The sequence below is a fragment of the Scyliorhinus canicula genome, chromosome 12, assembly GCF_902713615.1.
Source record: "Scyliorhinus canicula chromosome 12, sScyCan1.1, whole genome shotgun sequence".
Taxonomy (NCBI): Eukaryota; Metazoa; Chordata; class Chondrichthyes; order Carcharhiniformes; family Scyliorhinidae; genus Scyliorhinus; species Scyliorhinus canicula.
The window spans coordinates 8,157,099-8,171,945 of NC_052157.1; the positions used below are offsets into that span (position 1 = coordinate 8,157,099).

The 14,847-nt window shown below is 54.5% G+C and overlaps 1 long non-coding RNA gene across 1 annotated transcript; it reads left to right on the top strand.

Moving 5' to 3' along the window:
• Positions 1-8,744: 8,744 nt before the first annotated feature.
• LOC119974382 lies at positions 8,745-14,465 on the top strand. The gene is made up of 3 exons (XR_005462500.1): positions 8,745-8,878; positions 10,167-10,297; positions 14,355-14,465. It is a non-coding gene; the product is annotated as an uncharacterized LOC119974382 (long non-coding RNA).
• Positions 14,466-14,847: the final 382 nt, after the last annotated feature.

Sequence of the window (14,847 nt, forward strand, 5' to 3'; positions counted from 1 at the left end):
GACCCAATGCCAGAAAACGTTCAATACCTGGATTAGGCAAGGTGAGGTGGAGAGGGGGAGCACTCAATGGGGCTCTGTACTTGCAGAGACACGGAGCCACGGCCGAGCAAGGAGAGACCTGCCACTGGTGGTGAGATCCTAACCCTGGCAATACCTGCCCAAGATAGGGAGCCCTGGAGCTTGGAGGGCAGGTGGCGGAGTGCTGGATGCCAGCACCATGCGGGTCCGAGGCAGATGAATAAGTCCCCTGATTCATCATCAGGTGGCAAGTGCTGGATGCCCAGTGGGATGTGCGCAGAGATCTGGTGGAGATATCTGAGGGTCTGCACGCCATGGTCTCTGTCATGGTGAGGTCCTTGTGGAGCATGAGGGCCGTGTTGATCCTGAGCTGCGACTGCACAGCCTCATCCTTTGAGAGAGTGGCGACGAGAATGGAGAGGCAGCTCCAGGAACACAATGAGGGATCCACAGGGGTTGTGGGTGGATCTGCGAGATCCTCACACAGGCGCTGACCTTAGGAGATCACTGCCAGGAAACTAAAGAAATTTGGCATGTCCACATTAACCCTTGCCAACTTTTACAGATGCACTATAGAGAGCATCCTATCGGGCTGCATCACAGCCTGGTATGGCAACTGCTCGGCCCAGGACCGCAAGGAACTTCAGAGAGTCGTGAATACCGCCCAGTCCATCACACAAACCTGCCTCCCATCCATTGATTCCATCTACACCTCCCGCTGCCGGGGGAAAGCGGGCAGCATAATCAAGGATCCCTCCCACCCGGCTTACTCACTTTTCCAACTTCTTCCATCGGGCAGGAGATTCAGAAGTCTGAGAACACGCACGAACAGACTCAAAAACAGCTTCTTCCCCACTGTCACCAGACTCCTAAATGACCCCTTTTATGGACTGTCCTCATTAACACTACACCCTGTCTGCTTCATCCGATGCCAATGCTTATGTAGTTACATTGTATATCTTGTGTTGCCCTATTATGTATTCTCATGTATTTTCTTGAATTCTGTTCAATTCCCTTTTCTTCCCGTGTACTGAATGATCTGTTGAGCTGCTCGCAGAAAAATACTTTTCACTGTACCTCGGTACACGTGACAATAAACAAATCCAATCCAACAAATCCAATCCAATGTGGGAGAAGGATGTGGCACCCTGTCTCTCAGATGGGCACGCATCCTTCATTGGCGAGCAGGGAGGTCAACGCACATGAGCTGTTTGTCATCTCTGGGGCCTCCTCTCACGGAGCCCCGGTCAAGGGCAGCAACTCCTCTGCCTCTCTGCCAGTCACCACGCCATCCTCAGAGTCCGTGACGACTGAGTGTCCGGCCACGTCGCTAAGCGTAACCTCCCTGGCGGATCCTGCCAAAGGATGATCGCCAAGGTGATCTTTGCCCACAGTCAGCAACCTGTTGTTAAAGCCGCTGTCAGTGAGCGAGAGGACACCTAACGGTAGCACCCACAAACTTAATCTTAAGACACAGTGAGCTCAGTACTGGGTTTACACTGGAGGTACATGTTTTCTTTTCATAACATTTAGTTTAGTAATCATCCAAATGGACTTTGTTGCTTTGTGGTCACCATAAATTACTGCTCGCTCACAATCCACGAGTGCCCTGTGTGTTCGATTAGTGTTCGCCTCATCAATGTTCATTGGGAGAGATTTAGGGATCGAGCTTCATTATTAAGAGTGTGATGCCATATTGGGCCGATGGATGGGTATGTGTGTGGTGTTTAGGATTGGGTGATGGGCACGGACGGAGGGCAGAGAGTGCCAGCTCAGCTGAGATAACGGTGGATCAAGGCCTGCCTGGTGTTCCCGCCTCCCTCAAGGTTCCTAATTCCAGCCTCTTTGTCCTCTCCTTCCACAAAGAGAATGAAGCTGTGATGAGCACAGTGGACAATGCCGATGAGCGACACTCGCTCTGGTGGATATTGCAGGACTCCCCCAGAACAGTCCAGACATCGGAACCTCACCTTCAGCAGTACAAAAACCTGTAGAATCTCGGTCCTGTGGTCACAAACTATCTGAACGTTCCGGCTAGCCAACTGGAGACTTGATGGCCACATGGGTGCAATCGTGTGGCATCCTGGATGTGGGGGACCCTCACAATTGCAGCGAAGCCTCTGTGGGCCACTCAGCCTGGCTGACTTGATCCACCCTTAAATATATGACTATTCTCACCCACCTGTACAGAGTATCAGTGACCTGCTTGACATGTCTGTGTGCCCCTGATTGGCAGACTCCTCAAGGATCACCCACTTAAACCTGGAAAGATCCAGAGGCAAGAAACAAGAGAGCCCCGGGCACTGGGTGCCCACCCACACGATTGGACCTATCATCTGAAAGCCGGAACCCCCCCCCCCCCCCGGCACCGGGCCTCGGTCACGTTAAGGTAGTTGGCTGGCTGCCTGCACACCCTGGCAGCTGGGTCGTGGCATCTTCCGCAGGGACAGCCCCCTTGCCCTCCCTGTTGACCCCGAACAGGTGATGCCTGCAACCACCTGGCCTCCTCCCTCTCTATCCCCTGCCCGCTTCCTCAGAGGTTCTGCTCCCCGCAGTGTGCACGATACCCATCTACAGAGATACACGGCTGGCCCGTGCACAGAGGGTGACCCAAATTTCCAATGTCAGAGGACAGCAATGTCCTGAAAGTCCAGACTATCCGAACCCTCCAAAGGAAGTGGGGGGGGGGGGGGGGGGGGGGGAAAGAAGCACAAAATCCTCCAATCCAAACTAATGTACCATCAATTGTACACGAGGCGAGTGACTTACCAAAGTCTGGCTTTAATTGACTAGAACACAGCTCTGCGATCGTCTACAATGGAAAGGGACGATCGTCAGTCGTCTGACCATTTATACCTCGTTAATAGAGGCGTGGTTAACTCAGCCTCTCGGTCAATCGGTCAAGAGGCACATGACCGACCAGGGCCAATGGTAAGCCGACGTTCTGGCCCAATGGCAGGCAAGTATGCAGATCATATCACCACATTCACCCATTGCGGAGAAGGAAGGCGGGGGGGGGGGGGGTTGTGAACGAGACCCAGGGTGGGGTGGGGGGGGGGGAAGAACTGGTGATATGAGTAGCCATCGGGAGAATAAATTTTCTCTCCTTACCCTTATCGAATTTGGGGGCTTCCCACTGGCCCAGACATAACGATATTTACAAAAAAAAAAAGTCCATGGGGCTGTAGAACTCTAGAAGGATTCGATCAGGCTTTTGGTGGTCCTTGACGTCCTGGCCGAGCGCCGTAGTGGAGGAGGTGTCGTCGGATCGGCCGATGGTCCTGCTGATGTCCTGGAGTCCGGGAGCGATAGACCTCGAGTAGTCTCCGTCACCTGAGCTGGCCGCGGAGACGCCATGGATGAGGGATGGGGAAGGTGAGTGGGGTGCTGGGGTGAAAAAGGGGAGGGGGGGTCTGTGGTGGGGGGGGGCTGCACGCCGGCGGGTGCCAGGTCCCGGAGGGAGACCGTGTCCTGCCGACCGTCGGGGTACTCCACATACGCGTACTGCGGGTTAGCGTGGAGTAACTGGGCATGCTCCACCAACGGGTCGGACTTGTGCACCCGCACATGCTTCCGGAGCAAGATGGGTCCGGGGGTGACCAGCCACGTCGGGAGAGGGGATCCGGAGGATGACTTCCTGGGGAAAACAAGAAGACGTTCATGAGGTGTCTGATTAGTTGCGGTACAGAGGAGGGAGCGTATAGAGTGTAGGGCATCGGGGAGCACCTCTTGCCATCGGGAAATAGGGAGATTTCTAGACCGGAGGGCTAGTAGTATGGTCTTCCAGATGGTACCATTCTCCCGCTCGACCTGTCCGTTACCCCGAGGGTTATAGCTGGTCGTCCTGCTAGAGGCGATGCCCCTGTCGAGCAGGAATTGACGCAGCTCGTCGCTTATAAAGGAAGACCCCCGATCGCTGTGTATGTACGTGGGGTAGCCGAACAGTGAGAAGATGGAGAGTAGGGCCTTAATGACGGTCGATGTGGTCATGTCGGGACAGGGAATGGCGAAGGGGAAGCGGGAGTATTCGTCGATAACCGCCAGGAAGTAAATGTTGCGGTTGTTAGAGGGAAGGGGCCCCTTGAAGTCAATGCTAAGACGTTCGAAGGGGCGGGATGCTTTGATCAGATGTGCACGCTCGGGGCGGTAGAAGTGCGGTTTGCACTCGGCGCAGTTGTGGCAGTCACGGGTTACTGTCCTGACTTCCTCGATGGAGAATGGCAGGTTGCGGGCCTTAATGAAATGGTGTAGGCGGGTCACCCTGGATGGCAGAGGTCCGCGTGGAGGGAGCGGAGGCGGTCTATCTGCACGCTGGCGCAGGTACCGCGGGACAGAGCATCAGGAGGCTCATTGAGCTTCCCAGGACGATACAAGATATCATAGTTGTACGTGGACAACTCGATCCGCCACCGTAAAATCTTGTCATTTTTGATCTTGCCCCTTTGTGCATTATCAAACATGAAGGCCACTGACCGTTTGTCTGTGAGGAGGGTAAACCTCCTGCCGGCCAAATAGTGCCTCCAATGTCGCACGGCTTCGACTATGGCCTGGGCTTCCTTTTCCACAGAGGGGTGGCGGAGTTCGGAAGCCTGGAGAGTTCTGGAGAAGAAGGCCACGGGTCTGCCCGCTTGGTTCAGGGTGGCCGCCAGAGCTACTTCTGATGTGTCGCTCTCGACCTGGAAGGGGAGAGCCTTGTCGATGGCGCGCATCGTGGCCTTTGCGATGTCCGCTTTGACACGGCTAAAGGCCTGGCAGGCCTCCGTCGACGGCGGGAAGGTCATGGTTTGCATAAGGGGACGGGCCCTGTCAGCGTAGTTGGGAACCCATTGGGTATAGTAAGCGAAGAAACCCAGGCAGCGTTTGAGGGATTTGGGGGTATTGGGGAGAGGGAGTTCCATCAGGGGGCGCATGCATTCGGGGTCGGGGCCTATCACTCCGTTACGCACTACGTAGCCGAGGATGGCTAGGCGGTCGGTGCTAAACACGCATTTATCCTTATTGTATGTGAGGTTAAGGAGTTTTGCGGTTTGGAGGAATTTCTGGAGGTTGGCGTCATGGTCCTGCTGGTCGTGGCCGCAGATGGTGACATTATCGAGATACGGGAAGGTAGCCCATAATCCGTACTTGTCGACCATTCGGTCCATCTCCCGTTGGAAGACCGAGACCCCATTTGTGACACCAAACGGAACCCTAAGGAAGTGGTAGAGGCGCCCATCAGCCTCGAACGCGGTGTACAGTCGGACACTCACGCAGATGGGGAGCTGGTGGTAAGCGGACTTAAGGTCCACAGTTGAGAAGACCGTGTATGTCGCGATCTCGTTTACCATGGTAGAAATACGGGGGAGAGGATACGCGTCCAGTTGCGTAAACCGATTGATGGTTTGGCTATAGTCGATGACCATCCGGTTTTTCTCCCCCGTCCGGACCACCAGCACTTGGGCTCGCCAGGGACTGTTGCTGGCCTCGATGACCCCTTCCGTCAGCAAACTCTGGACCTCGGACCTGATGAAGGATCGGTCCTGGGCGCTGTACCGTCTGCTCCGTGTGGCGACGGGTTTGCAATCGGGGGTGAGGTTAGCAAACAGGGAGGGGGGGTCCACTTTGAGGGACGCGAGGCTGCAGACAGTGAGGGGGGGTATAGGGCCGCTGAATTGAAAGGTCAAGCTCTGCAGGTTGCACTGGAAGTCCAGTCCTAGGAGTGCCGGTGCGCAAAGGTCAGGGAGGACAAGGAATTTATAATTTTTAAAAACCTTCCCTTGGACCGTGAGGTCTGCGATGCAGCACCCGGTTATGTGGACGGAGTGCGAACCTGAGGCTAAACCGATTTTGTGTGTTACGGGATGGACAGGGAGCGCGCAGCGTCTTACCGTGTCAGGGTGAACGAAGCTTTCCGTGCTCCCGGAGTCCAGCAGGCAGTCCGTCTCGTGGCCCTTGAGGAGGATCAGCGTTGTCGTTTTGGCGAGCGTGCGTGGACGAGACTGGTCGAGTTGAACGGCCGCGAGCCGTGGAGAAAATCCGTCGTCGCCGCCCGAGTCGATGCTGGAGGGACCTTGCGTGGCAGATCTGGAAGTCGGTGGCCAGGATCCATATGTGAGGTCTGCGCCCCAAGATGGCGGCGCCCAGGACCCGCACGTGGGGTCGGGGCCCCAAGATGGCGGCGCCCAGGACCCGCACGTGGGGTCGGCGTCCCAAGATGGCGGCGGCCAGGAAGCCCTCGTGGCCGCTGGGGGCGGAGCTATTGTTGCCGGCGCTGCGAGCGGAGGAGGTGAGGCGCGCAGGCCGGGTGCAGGAGGCGAGTCGGGTGCATCAGCTGCAAGCGGAGGAGGTGAGGCGTGCAGGCCGGGTGCGGGAGGCCGGGGGCGGGGGGGAGCAGATTCGCGCGGCGGGTAGGTAGGGACCGGGGGGGCCCGGAGAAGCGAGCCGGTCGAGCGCCGGGGCCCGGGGGCGGGGGGGAGAAACGTGCGGGGCGGGCAGGCAGGGACCTGGAGGGGCCGGGGAGGTGCACTTGTCGGCCGGCGGGGCGCGAGTCGGGAGCGGCTGGGGCGGCCCTGGGGGAGAGAGGGAGGCACACAGGCCATTCGCAGAGGCCTGGGGGCAGGGGGGTGGGAGTGCTGTGCTGCTTCCAGAAGCGCTGCAGACAGCATTTTGGCCTGGCAGGCCGTGGAGTAGTGGCCCTTCTTCCCGCAGCTCTTACAGAGGGCGGAGCGGGCTGGGCAGCGCGAGCGAGGGTGTTTAGCGTACCCGCAAAAGTAGCAGCGGGGCCCCGCGGATTTTTCGGGGCGTCCCGCGACACAAGCCTGAGGGAGGTCGGGAGCGGCGGGTGGCGGGTGGGAAGCGTGCCAGGAGGCCTGGCCAGGGTCATAGGTGCGAGCGCTCGGCCTGGCCAGGGTAATAGGTGCGAGCGCTTTGATCTGCGACCTCCAGAGAGGCGGAGAGAGTCAGTGTCTCAGTTAAACTGAGTTCGTCTCTTTCCAGCATCCGCTGGCGGATCACGGGGGACAGCATCCCAGCCACATAAGCGTCTCTGATCAGTAGCTCCATGTGCTCTGTAGCGGACACCGCTACACAGGAGCAACCTCTCCCCAGGGCATAGAGGGCCCGGGCATATTGGCTTAGAGACTCACCGGGGACCTGCTTTCTGGTGGCCAGCAGATGTCGAGCGAATACCCTGTTGACCGCTTTGATGAATTGTCCTTTTAGCTTTTGTATAGCGTCATCATAATCCGTTTCCTCTTTGATTATTGCGTAAGCGTCGATACCCACGCTGGAGTGGAGGACGTGCAGCTTCTGTGCCCCGGTGGGGGGGGTGGTTGTAGATGCTAGGAACCCTTCAAGGCAAGTCAGCCAGAGTTGGAAAAGTTCTGCAGAGTTCGGAGTTTGCGGGCTGATGCGGAGGCATTCGGGCTTGATCCGGAACTCCATCTTCAAAGTCGTAGTCTATTAAATTGATGTACCATCAATTGTATGCGAGGCGAGTGATTTACCAAAGTCTGGCTTTAATTGACTAGAACACAGCTCTGCGATCGTCTACAATGGAAAGGGACGATCGTCAGGCGTCTGACCATTTATACCTCGTTAATAGAGGCGTGGTTAAGTCAGCCTCTCGGCCAATCAGTCGAGAGGCACATGACCGACCAGGGCCAATGGTAAGCCGACGTTCTGGCCCAATGGCAGGCAAGTATGCAGATCATATCACCACACAAACCCTGAGCGAATTCCCAAAAACTCCGAACCCTCTCATCCCACCCTTGCCCCTTGCACCCCATCCTGGGATGGGAACACGGCAAAAACGGTATAATTGTCGGCGTGCGCTCTGCCAATCCACGTCGGGGCCTGCTGACCCACGGTGACATCCAGGTGCCCACCCGGACATCTTCACGTGCGATTTCACGTGTTATCGAGTCAGGGCTGGGTAAAGTTCTGCCCCCAAGTTTCAAGATGATTTGAGAATCGGCCAAATATCATCGGGCCACTGAATGGACGCTAATCCTTATCAATACAGGACCCACTTAAAAAGGAGATTGTCACAGAGAAATATTAGATATTTGTGGCTATTTGAACTGCGCTGCACGTTTGTACTGCCATCTCCAAAGGATGGTGTTTACTGGCTCAGCTCTTACAGAGGTTCCCTATCATTAAAGGGGTCCAGATGTTGGATGGGCTTTTTATGGGACTATTTTTTTTTCTCTTTGCTTTATTCTGGATTTACAGAGCCGCTTGTTAACATTCCCCTTCGCTTCATAAAAAAAAATAAACGGATTTTCAAAAGAGTCTCCTCAGATATTGGATTAACCCCTCACGTAGCCCAGTTGATGAAATCACCTCCCAGTATGAGCTGCTGACACTCTTACCGTGAGAGTAAGGGGGAGGCCAGGGGGAGATTCCCATCCAGTCACGACAACCTGACCATTGCCTCCACACCAAAACGATTTGGGAAGAGTGGGCAGGACGGGGTTGGTGAGTGGCGATGGGGATTGAGGTGTGGGAAGGCAGGGAGGGCGGGGGCAGTGGGGAGGGTGCTGGAGGTGTGGAGGGCACCACTCAAGAAGCCAGGAGGCACTCCGGTGGGGGGGGGGGGGGGGGGGGGGGGGGAATACTGCAACACTTGAAGGAGAGCCCATGGTCACATTAACTTGCAATGGTTTTTGTCAAAAGATCACAAACACTGCGCTGATTTGACCAATTGTTTCTGATGGACGCAGGAAAGTAGACACATCTGTTGGCAGGAATGGGACATTGTCGGTCCATCTTCGACACACCCCGTATCACTTTTAACATCTTCAAATACCAGGGGATAAAGTGTCAGAATCTCTCCCAGCATTCCCACTGCACTGTGGCCTTTTGATCTCGGCTGTCTGGGGTATGTTTTTTATTATTTAAATATTAATTCTTCAAAGAGAAAAGTACTATAAGGTTAGTGAGTAGTGATAGCCGGGACTCTGAATCTGACAACAGACGGACAGAAAGCCTTTGATCTCCTTAAATCTGGTTAATTCTAACTGACAGTTCCCACTCTTAGTGCAGATCTCCATCCACCACCCCCCCCCCCCCCCCCCCCACCGCCTTCTTCAGTTTGATTTTGAGACTGCAGAATGGTAGTTCGTAAAATAACTGTCTTTAACTCTTCCCCCCCCCGCCCCACTTAATACCCACCATCTTGTAAGTCGACAAAAAGTCAGTCTTTCGGAGTGTGGTGTGTTATTTATTTCCTTTACCGGGTTTAGGCTTTGAGGTCAGACTAGGCCCAATCGGTCCGCAATGTATGAAATCTATAATCAACACAGGCTATCCTATTAAAACCAGATGCACTTCCACCCCTGGAACCACACCTCACCCACCCCAACCATCCCGCAGAGATAAAGAAGGCGACTAAACCACGCTTACCCCCCCCCCCCCCCCTTCCCCCCACCCACACCACCACCACCGCCTATCCTCAGTGATTCTGAACTTCCTTTGGCTTCTGGGGGCGGGGGGGGGGGGGGGGGGTTGACAGAGAGATGGGGGAACGTCGAAGAGAAAGGGGAGACAGAAAGAGAGAGCGGGGGAGGGGGACAGACAGAAGAGTGGGAAGAGGGAAAAGGAGAGGCAGAGGAAGTGAGAGACGGAGTGGGAGACTGCGGGGGGGGGGGGGGGTAGGAGGCATGAAGGGGAGCAAAAAGCAAGAGGAAGGCAGAGAAAGGGGGGGGGACGCAAAGAGGCAGAAAGCGGGAGGGTAGGGAGGAAGGAGAAATAAAGTGAGAACGCGAAGGAATCAGAGAGAGGGGACGAGGGAGAGGCAGAGAAAATAACAAAGTGGGAGACAGACAAGCAGAGAGACAGAGACCAACAGAAAGATAGATTATCACTGCAGTAACCAATTCTGTATAAAAGCTGGATTGCTGTTTTCGTACTAAGAGCTTTAAAAAAAATTTGCCACCATAATCAATACACATTTTAATCGTAATTTGCAAATTCATTTGTCCTTTTTAAGAGTATGTTTTCTGACATAACAGTAGCTGAGATTTTTCCCAACACTGAGAGACATCTTAAAGTGGTCTCCAGTGTCAAGCAGGACAATGGCCTACCATGGTCAAGTGGTGGCTCATTCTTACAATTCTCATCTTCATGTTTAACTTCCACCGTGGCCTCACCTCTTCCCATCTCTGTAGCCCTCTGAGATTTCTGTTTTCCTCCATTTCAACCCTGTGAGGGAGTTCCAGGAGGGAGTTCCAGGAGGGAGTTCCAGGATTTTGACCCAGTGGCAGCGAAGGAATGGCCGGTACATTTCCATGTCAGGGCGGTGAGCGACTTGGAGAGGAATCTGCAGGTGATGGTGTTTCCAGGTATCTGCTGCTCTTGTCCTTCAAGGTGGCAGAGGTCACGGGTTTGGAAGTTGCGGTTGAATGAGCCTTGGTAAGATGTCCGTTGGTGGCAGAGGGAATGAATGTTTAAGTTGGTGGGTGTGTTGCCGATTAAGCAGCCTTCTTTGTCCTGGATGGTGTTGAGCTTCTTCAGTGTTGTTGGAGCTGCACTTATCCAGGCAAGTGGAGAATATTCCATTACACTCCTGACTTGTGCCTTGTTAATGGCTCCAACCAGTGGATAGTTTCCCCCGATTCCAATTGACTCCGGTTTTGCGAGGGCTCCGTGGGGGTCACACTTAGCCAAATTCCCCCTTGACGTCAAGGGCAGTCACTCTCCACTCGCCTCTTGAGTTCAGCTCTTATGTCCATGTTTGAGTGGCCCTGGCAGAACCCAAACTCAGCATCACTGAGCAGGTTCCTGCTGCGTAAGTGGCCATTTGATCACACTGTCCATGACACTAAATCTCTGGGTTAGCTTTAATGACTGAAAATCTATCGATCTCGGTCTTGAATGTAGTCAATGACTGAACAACTCTAACCCTTTAGAGGGCAGCATGGTGGCGCAGTGGTTAGCACTGCTGCCTTGTGGCAGTGAGGGCCCGGGTTCGATCCCGGCCCCGGGTCACTGTCCGTGTGGAGTTTGCACATTCTCCCCATGTCTGCGTGGGTCTCACCCCCCTCCACGACCCAAAGATGTGCAGGGTAGGTAGATTGGCCAAACTAAATTGCCCCTAAATTGGAAAAAAAATAATTGGGCACTCTAAATTTATTTTACAAAACTCCAATTCTCGCGGGTGCAGAATTCCAAAGATTCATGTCCCTCATTTCCCTCAAAGAAATTTCTCCTCATCTCACAGAAGCACAGCAAATAGTGTGCAGAAGAAGAGGCCCTTTGGACCATCGAGTCTGCACCAACCTATGACAACCACCTGACCTACCCACCTAATCCCATTTGCTAGCACTCGGCCCATTGCCTCAGTCCCAACTTGTCAACCTCTTATTCTGAGACTAGTTTGCCCAGGCAGGGGAAACAACCTCCAAATATCTACCCTGTTCTCAGTATTTACACTCTTCTCAGTATTTATTCCAGCTCTGTTTCATTCCGGTAAGACCTCTCTAATCTTATTCAATCCCGAAACAATAAAGACCAGCATACCATTTGAAGGTCAGAAAGCTGTTCCTACAACCTCGCTGGTAACTCCCAGGGACTAACAAAATTCACGATGGGTTAAGGTGAAAGGGATTTTTGAAAATAGGTTCAAGAGGGAAAATGTTCAGCAGGCTTTATTGGAAGTTTTATGTCTTTATGAGGACAGGTTCAACATGTCAAAGGCTAAAGGAAAAACTTCATAAACCCCGCCGACTCTCAAACTCAGGCACCCGTTCCTGGACCGAATAGAACCATTGAGTCCCGACAATGCAGGATGAGGTCATTCAGCCCATCGGGTCTGTAGTAGCCCAGCGGAAACCGACGCAGACACGGGGAGAACGTGCAAACTCCACACCGACATCACCCAAGGTCAGAATCGAGCCCGGGACCCTGGCGCTGTGAGGCAGCAGTGCTAACCACCACGCCACCGTGCTGCCCTATAATGCACCTATACCACGAACATAGCAGGAGGGTGAAACCCTTCACTTTACCACTGAGCCGGCAATTTTACTGCTGATAAAAGCTGCCAACTCTGGAGAACATATTCCTGGAGGTTACATCACATGACCTCCCATCTCCTACTGCCCCACCCAGTCAAATCGTTTTTTTCTTTCTAACATTGTAATAACCAATGGGCAAAGTGTTCATTGGAGATGTTTTTTAAAACTATTTTAATGATTTATTTTGCTGGCAGCAGTGCCCAGGAAATTCACCTTGAATTTCTGAAGATTCCGGGTCAATCCTGGAGTGTTGGCAACATTGGCGTAGATTGCAGCTGAATCTGGAGACGGTGTGACTCGGAGCAGATTGAGGCTGTCAGAAACAGGGAGAATTTCCACTGCTTCATCGAGGGGTTAGCTTGGCCTGTCACCCCGATTCACCCTGCGCGGAATCAGCGTGGATACGAGGGCACCTTACACCTGCGCTGCATTCGTTAGGGGAGCTTCTCTGATTGCTGATGGGGGAGACTGGGAGTGGGATACTCTGATCCTGAGGCTAAGTGTTGACGCCGTCGTAAACGCCGTCGAGACATGGCCTCAGGATCAGCAATTCTGTCCCCTACAGGGGGCCAGCACGGCACTGGAGTGATCCACGCCGCTCCAGCTGCCAATCCCGGTGTCAGATGGGCGCCGCCGGTCTGCGCATGCGCGGTGGCTCCCTTCCCCGCTCCAACCCCGATGCAACATGGCGTTGGGCTACCGGGGCCGGCGCGGAACAAAGGAGGCCCCCAGACCGAGAGGCCGTCCCGCCGATTGGTGGGCCCCGATCACGGGCCAGGCCACAGCGGAGGCCCCCCCCCCCCCCCCCCCCCGGGGTCGGACCCACCCCCCGCCACCCCACAGGCCGCCCCGGACCCTTCCACGCTGAGGTCCCACCGGGTAAGACACCGGCGCCGGTGGGACTCAGATTTCTCGGTACGGCCGCTCGGCCCATCCCGGGCAGAAAATCGCCGGGGGGGGGGCCACGTGCAACGGCCCGCGGCCCGTGGCCGTGTCAGCCATTCCGGCGCCAATGCCACCAATTCTCCGCTCTGACAATCGCGTCCCGACATCGGGGAAGCGCGGCTCGATACGCTCCAGCCGCGGCGATACTCCGGCCCGGCCCCAGGCTGAGAGAATCCCGCCCCTTGTCCCCGGCCTGCCCAAAGCTCAGGCCCATGGGACCGCTGATCTACTGAGATATCTAGGTAATCAATGACTTTCCCTGTCCACACCATAGCTTCTGAGCATAACTCAGAGAGGTACAGCGAGCGAGAGGGGAAAAGGACTGAGGCTGTGTAACTGTCTTTCACAGGCCTTAGCCCCCCTTCATCCCTGGTATACTAACAATGAAGCCCAATCTGAAGTCAGAATCCCTCCAAACAATATGAGCCTCGACAAATATGTCTGGGGAGGGAGGTGGGGGGGCGGTGAATCTTTAGTTAGCCGCAGGGATCTGTCTGTAATATGATATAATATCCAAAGCCGCTGTGCTGTGTGATAGACTCAGTTTCGTTCTCTACTGTATTCAGAGCAATGCTTAGTTCATACTGTGCTCCAGATGTGCTTCTGAAGAACTTTGAAAGTCTTGGGGGTGGATTGTCCGCATCTCCGACGTCAAAATCCCGTTCGGCGACGGGGCGGAGAATCCGTGTTGATGCACGAAATCGGCACCGGTGCCGGTTTCGCAATTCTCCGTCCCCCGAAAATCGCCGTACACGTGGAGTACGCCGTGCTGAGTATCCACCACCGCAGGCTGATGGCGTGGGACTCGCACGGTCCCAGCCATACGGGAACCTCGCAAGGCGGCTGCGCACTTAGTTTGGGGCCGCCACAGTCGGGGGGAGGGCCGATCGGCGGGCGAAAGGTTCATTCGGGGCTGGGGGGCAATGTGTGCGGGCGTTCGGGGCAGGAGAGCGGCCGATGCGGGACACTATTTCGGCGTTACACGTCCGCAGGCTGAGTCTGCCATGGAGCACGGAGCGGTCGCTGGAGGCCGCCGCCCTGCGCATGCGCGGCCTCTGACTCAGATGTGTGGGGGGCCGTATCGGCAGGTAGAACTGCAAGCTCTATGCCGGCTCCCTGCTAACCCCCAGCAAACCGGGGAATCTGTGGCCTTTTGACTCCAGTTTTCCTGGGGTAAAAGACGCACAGTTTTCCCGACAGTGTGGGGGCGTAGTCCCAAAAACTGAGAATCCAGCCCTCAGGTTTGCGAACGGTCTTCATTCAAATTTTTCGCATCCCCACATGGATTGCGTTGACTTATTCTAAATCAAGGAATATTTTGTTAACAAATTGCTCAAGAGTATGGAGTGGAATTTATGTCCCAATTTATTTACTCTCTCTCTTTCTCTCACACTAAAGATTCACAAGAATGATACCAGAGCTGAGGGGGCATCACTATCAGCAAAGGCTGAACAGGCTGGGCCCCTTTCTGAAGAGAAGACTGAATGGCGAGCTCGTAGAATTACAGAGTTTTACAGCACAGGAAATGGCCCTTTGGCCCATCATGTCTGTGCCAGCCATCAAGCACTTAGCTATTCTGAATTCTCCCTCCGTGTACCCGAACAGGCGCCGGAATGTGGCGACTAGGGGCTTTTCACAGTAACTTTATTGCAATGTTAATGTAAGCCCACTTGTGACACTAATAAAGATTAATATTATTATTATAATCCCATTTTCCCACGTTATTATTCTAATCCCGTAGCCTTGTACAACCACGGCATTTCAAGTGTGATGCACGATCAATTACACAAAGACGAGAGTTGGACGCAATCAAGGTTTTATTACACTAAGATGTGTGGCCTCCTACAGCAGCTGGTGAAATGGCTGCTGTACGGGGACCACACATATTTAT